We start from the raw sequence: 13,453 nt of genomic DNA, 5'->3' as shown, positions 1-13,453 counted from the left end.
AATTTGTTTGTATGGAAAAGGTGTGTTACCGCGTATCTAATAAAATGGCGATCTGCGTGACCTCCCCAAATTATACAGCCTTGCACAAAAAGACATTTCCCAAATAAATAATTTTCGGTTCATGCAAATCTCACCTCAATTGAACGTGTGCTTGACAGTTGCTCTATTTTCAATCCGCCTTGTCCTATTGTGGAACAGGTGGTTCAGCAGTCGTGGTGGAAAGTATTCCATATTCTCCAAACTCTTCATATATGTGAATGACGTCAGATATAAGTGTCTACTTTTGCGTTCCGGCCATCGAATGCCGAAACTAACCAATTTGTGAACCTTGGCTTAACTTAGGCACGTTGTGCTATGTGCTGCTTCTTAAAGAAAAAAAATTGTCGTAGTCAGCACCGGCAATCGAGCCCAGGTCTTCTTGGTGAAAGTATAGTTCGTTCAGTATCTAGTGTCAAGAATAGCACTGCAGTTACGGATGCAACTGATGTACTGGTTCGTACGGGGCTACTGTCGCAGCGTCTTCAACTGACTCTTCTCGTTTTAAATGACTTGCGTCACGTTTACCCTTCAAGTGCTTTCTACTTGAATGATAATATCCACCTGCCTCACTAAAATGATTTACCAAAATGAAAATGGTTTTTCAGTTAATTTGTATCCGGCCCCGTTTAAACAAACCAAAAATATATTGTTAGGTGGTGGACAGCTGTTTTTAAAATGCCTGACATACAAATCCAAATACATCCCGTAATACAACAAATAATTGACGCCTATTACAAATTCGGTATGTGGCAACAAGACAACGCAACATGGTATCGAAAAGTTGCACGCTTCATGGTTTTCGTGTTGGGTTCCGTTGGTTTTACGACTGCGTTGATCGGTGGATCTCTGATCGCCGATGATTACAACGAATCGTTGTATTTATTGACTGCGGGAATAATCGTAGCCGTTCTGATTTTCAAAACTCATTTAAACTACCTGAAAGGCAGTCAGATTTTGGCAGTCTTGCACGCGATCTGCCTTCATTCCGCACCGAATAGCGATCAATTGCTCCACGAAGTCAACAGAAAACTGAATATCTTCAAAAAGTTTGCCACCTTTTTCCTCGGTATAATTCTAGTTATTTTATTCACATTCTTGGCCCTGTATTGCCCGCTGCTGACGTCTAACAAAAAGCTTCCCTTCAATATTTGGTTTCCATTCGATTGGAAAAATTCCTCGTTGGCACATTGGCTAGCCTATTCCTACATTATTTTCTGTTTGACGTTCAATTCGTTCATCTGTCTGCTCACCATAATAATTTGGTACATCATGCTGAACTGTTCCATAAAGTACCAAATACTTGGGCAGCGATTCAAAAATCTGGGGACTGTTACGAGTGGCAAAAGCGGTCAATGTTGCTTCCTCGACAAACTAGTGGAATTGATTGTGGTGCATCGGAAAATAGAAGAGTATGGCACACACTGAGAGTTGAAAATGCAAACCAAAAATGAAAATTCCAACTTTTTAATCACAGGAACATCGACAGCATGAAAAGCCTCTTGTCGAATCTATTCTTCGCCCAAATTGGCACAAGTGCGCTCTGCATTTGTGGTTCGGTCTATGCAGCAACATTGGTAAAATTGATTTAATAAGTTAAATTTCACTTACCAGGCAAGGGCATTGATCAAAATTACTACGAAATTTGTGCATGAGATAGTTCCCTCCATAAATCAAAGTGAACGCGTCCACATTTCAACAGTAGCGCTTAATCTCTTCGTATAGTCAGTAGAGCTGGGTATGAAGTTTACCTCAGAGTACTGTATTGTACTGTATAGCTAATACAGGTACAGATGCAAGTGCGGTTCCGGGGTTTAATCTCGTTTAGAATGGTTTCAGCCCTGTACGAAGTACTGGGGATTTATGGAACCGCTATGTTCTGCTGTATGTCCGTGTAGACGCTTTAACATGAGTTAATGTGAACCGATTTCAAAAATTCTTTATTCACTGATAAGTATCGTCAATTTTCCCAGATGAAGATGGGAAAAATCGGTCGAGTAGGTTCGGTGTTATGCGTGTTATGGTGCGTTTTAAGAGGGCTACTCAAGGTTTTTCGAATATATTTACGGAAGTATAGAGCGTACAACGTTGACCAATTATGCAAATGAGAGGTTCAACGACGTAGAGTGATAAATGATGGTTTTTGCATGTAAAACTGAAGAAAACTTAATTTTCATCGTCTCACTTTTAGAATTTACGGAATTCGAAGGATGTCTAGGGTTTTTTGGGTTCCCTTCTGGACTTTTGCTATTATTGAGGTGGCAAAATTCCATGGCAACTACCATCTTCTCAGTTCTGCAATTAGCAGGTTTTTAAACGATTTGTGAGGTTCTTTTTTGGGATTTTGGGATCGTTAAGGTGGTGAAAGGTTAGTTCCCACGATTTTGTTTTATACGAAAGGTACTTCGTGCGGAAGTTAGAGATTTGTGGACCACCCGTTAGTGAGGTCACCGCCCTCGTCAAAGTTCATTGAGGTTCCATCGATTCTGAGAAATTTTCCGGATGTCATATTTTCGGCCGTTTGTCATCAAATTTGATGAAATTAATATTTGCCCTGGGAGTACTCAACCTCAGCTTTCCAACGAGCAAAAAACACGCCCGTGTCCTCACCACCTTACGGAAATGAAATTTTTCAACTTTCGACCGCTTACCACCAGCCAGGTATGGAAGATCAAGAATATCTTGGACTGGTTTTGGAGTCTAGGCACCAAGGCCTACTTAGGCATATATGAATAAGTCCCGGAAAAAATAGCGCCGATTTCGGTCAGTCGAAATTCAAAAGAATCCCTCTGTACGTGTCGCACTTGAACTCCGCGGGCAATAAGATCGAGTACACTATAGGGTTAAGTATAGTTTCCACTTAAAAAGAGCACTCCGTTTAGCCTCCGTCTACATGACAGTTGTAAAATGGAACAAAAGAACTGTCACGCAAACGGAGTGGAAATTGAATTTATTTCAATTTTTTATTCCGTTTACGTGACAGTTCCTTTGTTCTGTTTTACAACTGTCATGTAAACGGAGGCTAAACGGAGTGCTCTTTTTAAGCGGAAACTATACTTTACGGACGAAATATGGTTACGTACGCAATTGGTATACGTTATTGTACGGGGCTAGCGTCACAGCATCTGCTACGATCTCTTTTTGTTTTAAAAAAGATTTCTCTGAAAATAATTTGGTTCAAGTAACCTTGTACTCATGTCTTAAACAAAATGTTTGTCTTTTTACAATTTATCTTTCACCGCATCAACAGAATCGCTCGCAAAGCATCGATCAATTGTTGATCAATTTGAGCCTCTCCTTGTACTGCATCTTCGACATATTTATGTTGGCGTATTTCGGAAATGAAATGAAAGAATTGCGAAATAGACTGTCCTACTGTCTATTTGAGTGTAATTGGATGGATCAGACTAAGATATGCAAGGAAAACGTTTTAATTTTGGCGGAACTGCTAAATAAACCGCGTGAAATAACTATTGGTAAATTGTATCCGCTGAATTTGCAGACCTTCACCGCAGTGAGTGCACAGAATTTATGTTTATGTTTCAAACGGGTCAAGTTGTGTCTTCTCCAACAGATTTTACGTGGAGCTTACAGCATGCTGAACATTTTAAGAAACATCTAGGTTGAGTAATTGGAATTGGAATTGCTGAATAAAACATTTATTCGGAGCCCAAAAAGAAGAACGTTTAATGATAATAATTGTCACTCGTACGTCAAATAAGATAAAAAATTCGACCAACCAAATTCGAAAAATTCTAAGAAAAGAGTTGAATGAAACTAGACGTTGATTTTCGCTGTTTTGTTTATTGATCGGAGATTCAGTTCAACAATAGATCACTAAAATGACCGCTGGCGTGACGATCGACGGTTCGGTTTTGTGTGCAAACTAATGACAACCAATTTTGCTTCTAAGGGAATTCCCCGTATTTAGTTCATTTGCATTCATTTCAAAGAATTGGACGCACTCACTTATTCATTACTTTGTGAAATTGTGAAGTTGGTTTCGATTAGTTTGCACACTTTTCCCCACTATTCCTCACGTTTCTGTCATCAGTTTCACCAAACGAAGAGATCTATTAACAACAGCATATCTTTTGCGAATCCTTCGACGTTCGACGGTATTCGTTCGAGTCACTTCGATCGTCCTCGTTGCGCTGGAAAATGGAGTTGTTGTGTCTCTCATCAGAACGATTTTCTTGCAAATTACTGTCGTCATTGTTAGATGAACTGTCTTGAACTGACGGCGAGTAGCTTCTGTGGATTGATCATTTTCTTGTTCTTCATCGGGCGAAGAAGAACCCACGTTGTCACTTTCATCATACGGCACGGTGTGGTTGAATGGAGTTTAATTAAACATGTCGTCGCAAATTTGATATTTTTGGATATTCTTAGTCTGCTTGTGACCCTGAATCACATTCCACAAAATTTTTTGATTTTCAACCGTGCAGTTTGAAGCACTCGTACCAAGGCTCCCTAGAGTGCTCTGTGGGTGCTATATAGAACTGATTGGGGCTGCAATCGAAAGGCTGCTAGACTCATCTTTCCAACAACATCCCACTTGTTATATCTCTGGTCAACAGTGCCATTCTATTGAGTGCCTAAGTGAGAAAATTCCATCTACGACGAAATTTTAAGCATGACTTCATAAAACGGTGGGCATGATTTGTTTAATTGCGATTTGTGAAGAGTACCAATCTAAAACTAAATAAATAAAAAAAAGCAAAATAATAGCGAAATTTGGGCTTCAATGAAGCCGCTTTATTACCGTTTTCTGAGGTCATGCTTAAAATTTCGTCACTGAAACACTGAATATGTTCACAGATCTACTTTTCGCCCAAAATACACTGCAAATGTTTTTCATTCATTCATCATTTTATTTTCCCATTATGCAAGGGTAACCCTTATACAAAAATTTGCGCATAATTTCGTTGGCCCACAACAGTAAGATAAAAACAGAAGAAGAGAAAGAAAAAAGGAAACAAAAGACGTTACACTCTACATTAACACATGAAAAATTTACGAAGAAGAATAAAAATGAAATGAAATGAAACACTTAGAAGAGGTATAGTTTCTGCAGGAGTTCCAGCAATTTTGGAACCACCTGGAGTCGCGCGTGAAGATGGAAAACATCCCGATGGACTCACCTTGATACCATGGTCTGCTGGAAAATGTTTGCTATGGGACGCAACTTGCCGAGACACAGTTGCAAAATCGTATTTGATGAACAGTTCAAGACATGTTGGTTGGGTGGCAAAAACGGCAGAGGATAAAAAGATCACACTATATAATTCTCTAATTGGCCAATATCTCTTTGTTCCTTTAGGTTTTGAAACGCTTGGTCCATGGGGTCCTCATGCAAAGCAATTTGTTTCCGAATTAGGCAAGAGAATCTCAAATGTCACTAACGAGAAGAGAGCTACGCTTTTCCTTCGGCAGAGACTATCCATAGACATTCAACGTGGAAATTCAGCTTCTGTGCTCGGTACATTGCCGTCAACCCAATCATTGGACGAGGTTTATTATCTTCTTTCGAATGAGAATAAAAAACGATAGTTAATGTTTTCCCCTGATTCTCCTGAATCAGGCCAGTTTCCATGGTTCTGGATAAATAGAGTAGGGTAATTTTTGTTAAGAATAGAAGCCACTCCATGGGTGGAATTTGTGTCATGTACAGGTACAAATTTAGGATTAATTTTAACGAATAATAAATGAAAGCTTATGAATTGCAAAAAAAAAAAAAAAAAAAAGAATAAAAATAAAAATAAGAGAACAATAGCAGAATTGGCACCACCCTCACTGCTTAATAATAATTTATACAAACAAAGTATTAAAACATAACGTTTGTCTGTCATGAACAAAGCAACTCAAAACCGGATACAACTAGTCTCGTATCATAACTTTCATCTCAACGTTATCTGATTTACGGAGTTCTCTCACTCACAAAAATAGACTAAACCGATAAAAGTCCTCACTCACACATATATCGTTGGCCTACTTTGACCATTGAAAAATTCCACACACTCCTTCCGAAACAGGTTCAACGAACTAGCCATTCTCGTCCTCACTGGTATTGAATTCCAATCGTTGATTCCTTGTACAAACAAAGTCTGCTTTCCCACCACATGTTCGGCTCGAGGAATAACAAATTGTTTCGTCCGAGTTGACCGACCACGCACAAGAATTTCATTCAGATAAGCCGGTTGTCCCATGCAATCAATCTTGTACAACAACGTCATGGCCCGAATTTTAAAAAAAGTGTCAAGCGAGCAACCTAGGAATCGAGTCACATACGCTTCAGTGCTATCATAACGCTTTAGACCATAGACATATCGTACTATTGACTTAATCGAAGCAGTCAGCACCTTCCACGACTCATGATCCAGTCCATAGTAGAACACAGCACTGCAATAGTTCAGATGCGGTAAAAGAAGCGCTTTAGCCAGAGTGCAACGTGTCCGCAGAGGAGTCGACCTTGATTGAGGCCATAGGCTGCGAAGACCAATGTAGACTCTCTGCGATATTTTAGCAACATGATCATTCCACTTACACTGAGAGTTTATAATCAATCCCAAATTTTTCACTGTTGCCGAATAACCAATCTCCACTCCATTCATGCTGACCACTGGAATGGCACCTACATTACATTACAAATGTGCACAGATCTACTGGCAGGTTCAGTGCTGCTGGTGCGAATGTCATACAAATTTGATTGTCTAAACAAATACACATCTGCTGTAAGACCCTAGGTGTCTGCTTCATTTCGATGGTCAGTGGCATGGATTTAAAATGTGTGTGACGTGCGCGAAATTCAAATGTGGTGACGCCAAACACTTTCGCAGAATTGAAATTTCAGGGCGTAGATTCGCGTAGCGTTCGTAACTTTATGAATTCGTAACTTGGCAGTTCTTATGTGATTTTATGCAGGCTATCAGAGCCTAATATTTGGGAATTGTTTTTGAGAATTTTTGGGAATTTAGGGAATTTTTTGGAATTTCGGGAATTTTTGGGAATTTTGGGAATTAATTCCCAAAAATTCCCAAAAATTCCCAAAAATTTCTTTTCTTTGCATTTTTATAATTAAATGCTCGTAAAAGATCAAAAACCTTTAAAAACTATGAACAAGCAAAAAAAATGGATTTTTTTTGGAATTTTAGTGAACTTTTGAGAATTGGTTCCCAAATATTATGCTCTGAACGATATAAATCATGTCGATGTACTCGCACCAGCCAGGGCGTATACTCTACTTGTAGGTCTCTCCAAAGCCGACATTAGTACAACACTACAATAATTTAAGAGCAATCTACACTCCGACCCCCTATGAAATACATTTTTGATGATAACTTTTTATTCGAATTATTTTTGAAAAAAGTGGCCTCATCGTTTGGTGCCAGAACACATAAGGTTTCGATAGCCACTGGAATTGTCCAGATTGATGTAGTACAAAAGAGAAAAAACTCAAAACTCCTAAAATTTGTGTTTTTATGATATTTTTTGGACTTTTGAGTTTTCTCGGCGTAGACTGCATCAATTTTGACAATAAACCGCGAGCGTTAGTCCATATCATTTTTATTTCAATGAACACATCAAAAACACACTGAAAATGTATATTGATATTGGAAAAGTGGAAATTCTTAATTTCAGTTTAAAAAGCCGCTCCAATTTTCAAAAAATCTCGCGCTTAAAAAAAAAACAATTTCGTGACTTAACAAATTGGGATGTTTTATTTGTTGACAGTTTGTTTTAATTGTGATCACCGAGATAACCAAAAAACCAACACCAACAAACAAAATATTCCTATCAGCTGACAAATACCTAATATCACATTTCGATTCTTTAGAGTTTCCGTACGTGAGTTCATCATGGCAGTGATTTTTTTAATTAATTTCTATAAAAAAATATAAAAAGTTTTTATTACAAAACTAAACTTTTATTAAAAAAGGCTCGCGGTTTATTCTGGCGGCTATCGAAACTTTATATGTTGTGGCACCAAACGATGAAACCAATCTTTTCAAAAAATATTCTAATAAGAAGTTATCATCGAAAATGTTTTTCATAGATGGTCGGAGTGTAGACTGCTCTCAAAATAATTATTTTTGAGTTATAGCCGCAAAAAGGTTTTCGGTACCCTCTGACATGCTTTCACCTTTGAACACTTTAACCGAAAATTTAAAAAAATGTTCGAAAAAAATGAAAGATACGATTCTCTAGAATTGAAGACGAATCTATCACTCCTTAAAATCGGAGACCACTTGTTCCCCTATCAACATCACCTCCAGTTTTGGCGATATGCCGCTTAAGCTCAATTTACTGAATATATTATATTCAATATGTTCTGAAATATTTGTTGTGTTTTTTGGGAATTTTAGGGAATTTTTGGGAATTTTGGGAATTTAGAGAATTAATTCCCAAATATTAGGCTCTGCATGCTATTGTCAAGTGGTCAAGTTACGAATATTTGAAGTTACGAAAATGCAAGAATCATCCCAGAGGCGCCGACTTTTGTTCGAGGTGTCGGGTGCTCAATCTGCTGACTGACTCAGATTCTCATCGTAGTTTTATTTTTACAGTAATTGAATAGCCGAGACTTACACACAAGAAAAAAAATTTAATTAGCATAATATGTAATCAATACAAAAACAAAACTATTTGATTTCATGGCTTACAGCAAAAGTATTTTGTCTCAAAGTATTCTTGTAAATAAACTCATCCAAAATGGAATTCAAATCCATTTCATTGGTTGTTGTCCGGTGCACGTGCAACATAGCCAAATCGTTGGTACGTTGTTGTTTTGTCGTGGATTGCAAATAGTTCTTTATACGCTTTAATGTAGAAAAAGACCGCTCCGCGACAACTACCGTTTGGGGAGAAGTGAGCAACAGACGAATGAATTTTACATATTCCGGTAAGAGTTCCCGAATATTGTCATGCTCTTGAAGGTATATTGATAGCTTGGTTAGCCCATCAATTTTAGCGGTCTTGTCTTTGCTTATAATATCAAAGAACATGGATCGATGTAAATTTAAACGGTCTAAATCGAAGTCACATTCACGTTTTCCATCATGATTTTACACGATGTACTCTTTAATGTCAGCAATGCCACATTTATTTAAAGCGAAATCCTCTAGCTTGCTCAATATTTCATAAGTTTCTGAATCGAAACGCTCATCCAAACTTGTTGTAACTTGGTCGATAACTCCAAAATAAATTGCTTTATATTTATCTTCCGGTGTGGTGGGGAAGTGATAGGTGTGCGAGTTCTGGTCGAAACGTTTCGGTGCAACTCGTCGACGCGGAAGTTCGGGTGAACTCAACTTCAGTGCAGTTGTTGCTTCTACTGTGGTTTCAAAAACTTGATGGAACTTTTCTGCGGTTCTATTTTCTGAGAAACTCGTTTTGAGTAGAGCCACGCATCTCAATACGCTTCTAAAGTTTATCATTTTTGCTTGTATAGTCTCATTCAAAGCTTCCACTTTTTCGAGAGTGAAAATTGCGATTTCCAACAAAATATAAGTGTCAAACTTCTGAAGATATTCTGCAAATCCTCTTGCTTTCATTCCACTGTCGTTTCTTTCCAGACCCACAACTTCAAAGAATTTAACGATGTTTTTGTAGTTTTCTTTCACCGACTTCAAAGACTTGATTCGAACTGTCCAACGAGTCGGGCAAAAGGCTTTAAGCGAAATGGCTTCTTCTTGTGACTCGTCATCGTCATCGGAAAATTGGGATTGTATTTCTTTGAATATATGAACCCTTTCGGCTGATGCACGGACGAACGTTATCAAATCACGCATCACAGATAAAAATCTGGCGACTTCATCTATTAGTTTCATCGCATCTTGGGCAACCAAGTTAAGATTATGACCTGCGCAATGCACATAATAAGCTCTGGCAACTAATTCTCTTATTCTTGTCTGTAGTCCAGTAATTTCTCCACTCATATTAAACGCTCCGTCGTAACATTGTCCGCGGCATCTACGAAGATCAATATCGAACGGAGTTTTTTTAATTTTCGTTTGACGTTTAAAACGTCATTTTGACAGATGGAAAAGACCAACTTTGATTCCAACAGACACAATTATTCTCGATTCAAATCATTTTGAGCGCAAATGATTCCACTCGAGTATAAGTAAAGCTTGACATTGTCGGGTGCTTCGCACCCGACAAATTCGTTTGTCGGGTGCTTCCGCACCCATTGCCACCTAGAAGTCGGCGCCTCTGAATCATCCCCAGATCATTAAAAATATGCCAAGCTATAGTAAAAACAATAAATCTATTTGGAAGTTCTTTAACACGAAGGGAATGTCGAAATTGTCATAATTTTTCATGAGATCACTTATGACTTAAGTTCTCCCAAATTAAAACCTCGCATTAAATGCAGAATAATATATTTTCGTTTTTTTTTACCTTTTTGAATTCGACATAGAAATAATTTTCATATTTTGCGAGCTTCCAACCATATTCGACAAAGTTTGCTTTTAGTTGCGAGTTCCATTAATTGCACCATCCTTTATTGCCAGGATTACACCATCCACCTCTCGGGTAACCGCGAGATCTGCAACACTCCGAAATATTCCTGTTTTGTGTCGGTTCGCCACGAGCGCATACTTCATCGCATTCCCAAACATGGACGGCTTCGACTAAAAATTGAAAGTTCTCAATTGAAAGCAATTCGAGTCGAATTTAGTAGAGTGATGATTTTGACCGCGCATTTCACAAATATTCAGATATCGGCATACATCTGTGAATAGATCATTGCCGAATAGCAATTTCTTCTTAAAACGACGTCAAAACGAAAATTTCAAATAAATAGGTCTGTTCCGAGTGCAACATAGAAATGTCAAACGTCATCCACAGACAACCAAACAAAATATATGGAAAAGTGTTGAGAATATCGCTCTGTGGATGACGTTTGACAGTAAACTGCACTCCGAACTGATCTAAACGTCACTACTGCTTCGCTCAAAACCGGTTTTTTCTGGTCTGGTACTGTCTGGCCGGGACGGGACATTTTTTGTTGAGGCGTGTGGGAAGGTTGTAATTTGAGCCGAAGGCTCACTATTGTACTATTTCGAACGTTGAGATTAGCTGTGTGAAAATGACAACATATTTGACATCTTAAATGACATTTTCACAACGATCTATAGTCTCTGCTGAAGGTAAGTACTATAGCCGATCGCGAGCATCCTTTTAACAATATATGCACTTCGAAGAAGCCTCGAATTTGTCACTTTGGTTTTTACTTGCAAACACCTTACCTGTTGTAAATGAAGCCAAAACGACGAAGAGACAGGCCACGATAATTACTTTGGAATTCATCGTTACAATTTCTGAACTTTTACTTGATTTGCTTGTTACAGTGTTAACACAAAACGAAACTGATGTGCCTTGCTATAGAAAACCGTTCCTATTTATACTCTAACGAATCAACGTACATAATACGTCGCATCGACATTAATGTATTTAATTTAGTTTTATAGCGCAATATGCAAATCAAATTGCTAATATGAAACTAATAATTACTTATTTAAAGAAAAACATTGCAATAAACAACTGTGCACTACGGAGAACAAGGCGTGTTGTTAAGTTATTAAGATGTTTTCGGGTTTTTTTCCCTATTGATCTGGAATAACCGAACTGTGTTTATATATTTACATCATGGGGAATCCCGAAGTGGACTTTTCCAATGTAAGTGTGTTGACAATATTTAGCTGAACCGAGGGGTGGATAAACGTAAATTTGGTTCGAACCTTGTTTTCGAACCTTGTTGAATTATAGGTTTACGCATACGTTTGTAACACGTCGAATTGGACTCCCTGAGTAAGGGGTAACCTATTGTGGTTGTCTAGAGATGCCAAATCCGCGAAAAAAAATTGTCCGTCTGTCCGTCTGTCTGTCCGTCTGTCTGTCTGCACGATAACTTGAGTTAGATTTTGAAAATTCTTTCTTTTCCCGTTTGGTAATGTCAAAAGACAGGCTAAGTTCGAAGATGAGTGATTTTGGATCGACCCCTCCCGAGCTGTGGCCCAATAAGTGCTTTACGGTTTTTCGAAGATATCTCCGGACATTTAAACGTTAAACTTGGAAGTGATACGTCAAATAAAAGGTATTTACAATACCGATCGACAAAAAAAAAGTTTATGGAAATCGGATGACCGACTCGTGAGTTAGACCCCTTGGTGTGGAACAGGCACAGGGCGGCAAGCAGTTTTTGCTTGTAGGTCGGCCACATTTGAACATATTTCGTCTGTTTTAGCTTTATTAGATAGGTATTGACCGTACCAATCAGGGAAATTTTTTTTTATGAAATTATGTTCTCCGGAGCGTGAGCTAGGTCTCTTGGAGTGAGCTCTTATCTGGCTACTCGGAAGTACAGTGAACGTGGTGTATTTTGACAATATCTCGAGTAAATTTTGACCGAATTTCATGAATTTTTTTTTGTTTGAAAGGTATTAACGAATGTAAAGCGTCAGAACTATTTTCGGTCTCCTAACAAAATGGCTGCCGGCGGCCATATTGAATTTTAGTAAAACGATATAAAGTGGGAAAATTTGTACTTAGATAGTTTCTGTTAACATAGAAATAATTTGTTATGTGTGTGGGGTGTTTCAGGCATTCCATATATGGACATCTATATATACCTATATACAGCTATATTGAGCTATATACAGGCATATAGAGCTATATAATAGCATATTCCTCTGTGAAATGTTTATTTATAGTGAAATATAGTTAAATATAGCGGTATATAGCTGTTTAAATAGGAATTTATGAAATTTGTCTTCGTACGGGGCTGTCTATATTGCCTCCGGCAATTTATTTGTATATGATAACAAGGCAAAGAGTGGATAATGTAAGTGATTTTAAAGGCTTTTGACACGAATAGGTGTTTCGTACAGGTCGGCGTTAGCTATGTTTTTTCTATTTTTTCTTCGGTTTTTGGTTAGTTTTCTAGTTTTTTGACCGTTTTTTGTTGTTTATTTTAGTTTTTTTCTGTTTTTGTTTTTTTGTTTTTTATTGTTTTTTCTGTTTATTTTTGTTTTTGTTTTTGTTTTCGATGGCCTCGAACCTTGTTTTTTTGGTTTATCCACCCCTCGAGCAAAACCAAATAGGTAATCGGAGGGATGGATTTTAAAATTTCTAAACTGTCGCGAACGGGTCGGGTCTGGAAAAAAGTACGTCTCCCAAAGATTACTAAACACGACATATAAATTCGGAAATCTTTTCAAAAAAACGTTTTGTTTCCACTTGTTCGAAATCAAAGAAGCAAAATACCGATAGGTTCAGGAATTTTTTTTATTCCAAGCTACTTCAATCCAATACAAAACCTCATATCACTAAACCTCATAAAATGTTTGATTTCAGAATGTTTAACTAAACCTTCTGTCACCTCTTTCGACAGCTTTTCACTTTTTAGTAC

At 37.9% G+C, this 13,453-nt stretch overlaps 2 long non-coding RNA genes across 2 annotated transcripts; both read right to left on the bottom strand.

Moving 5' to 3' along the window:
* Nucleotides 1-5,924: 5,924 nt before the first annotated feature.
* LOC119083815 lies at nt 5,925-6,425 on the bottom strand. Its single transcript, XR_005088950.1, has 2 exons — nt 6,372-6,425; nt 5,925-6,307 (listed from the first exon to the last, which is right to left on the bottom strand). It is a non-coding gene; the product is annotated as an uncharacterized LOC119083815 (long non-coding RNA).
* A 4,054-nt stretch (nt 6,426-10,479) lies between these two features.
* LOC119083804 lies at nt 10,480-11,447 on the bottom strand. The gene is made up of 2 exons (XR_005088938.1): nt 11,292-11,447; nt 10,480-10,673 (listed from the first exon to the last, which is right to left on the bottom strand). It is a non-coding gene; the product is annotated as an uncharacterized LOC119083804 (long non-coding RNA).
* Nucleotides 11,448-13,453: the final 2,006 nt, after the last annotated feature.

Source organism: Bradysia coprophila, unplaced genomic scaffold (assembly GCF_014529535.1).
Source record: "Bradysia coprophila strain Holo2 unplaced genomic scaffold, BU_Bcop_v1 contig_70, whole genome shotgun sequence".
NCBI classification, from domain to species: domain Eukaryota; kingdom Metazoa; phylum Arthropoda; class Insecta; order Diptera; family Sciaridae; genus Bradysia; species Bradysia coprophila.
Note: the sequence above shows the minus strand (reverse complement) of the source record. Positions and strands in the feature narration are given on the sequence as shown.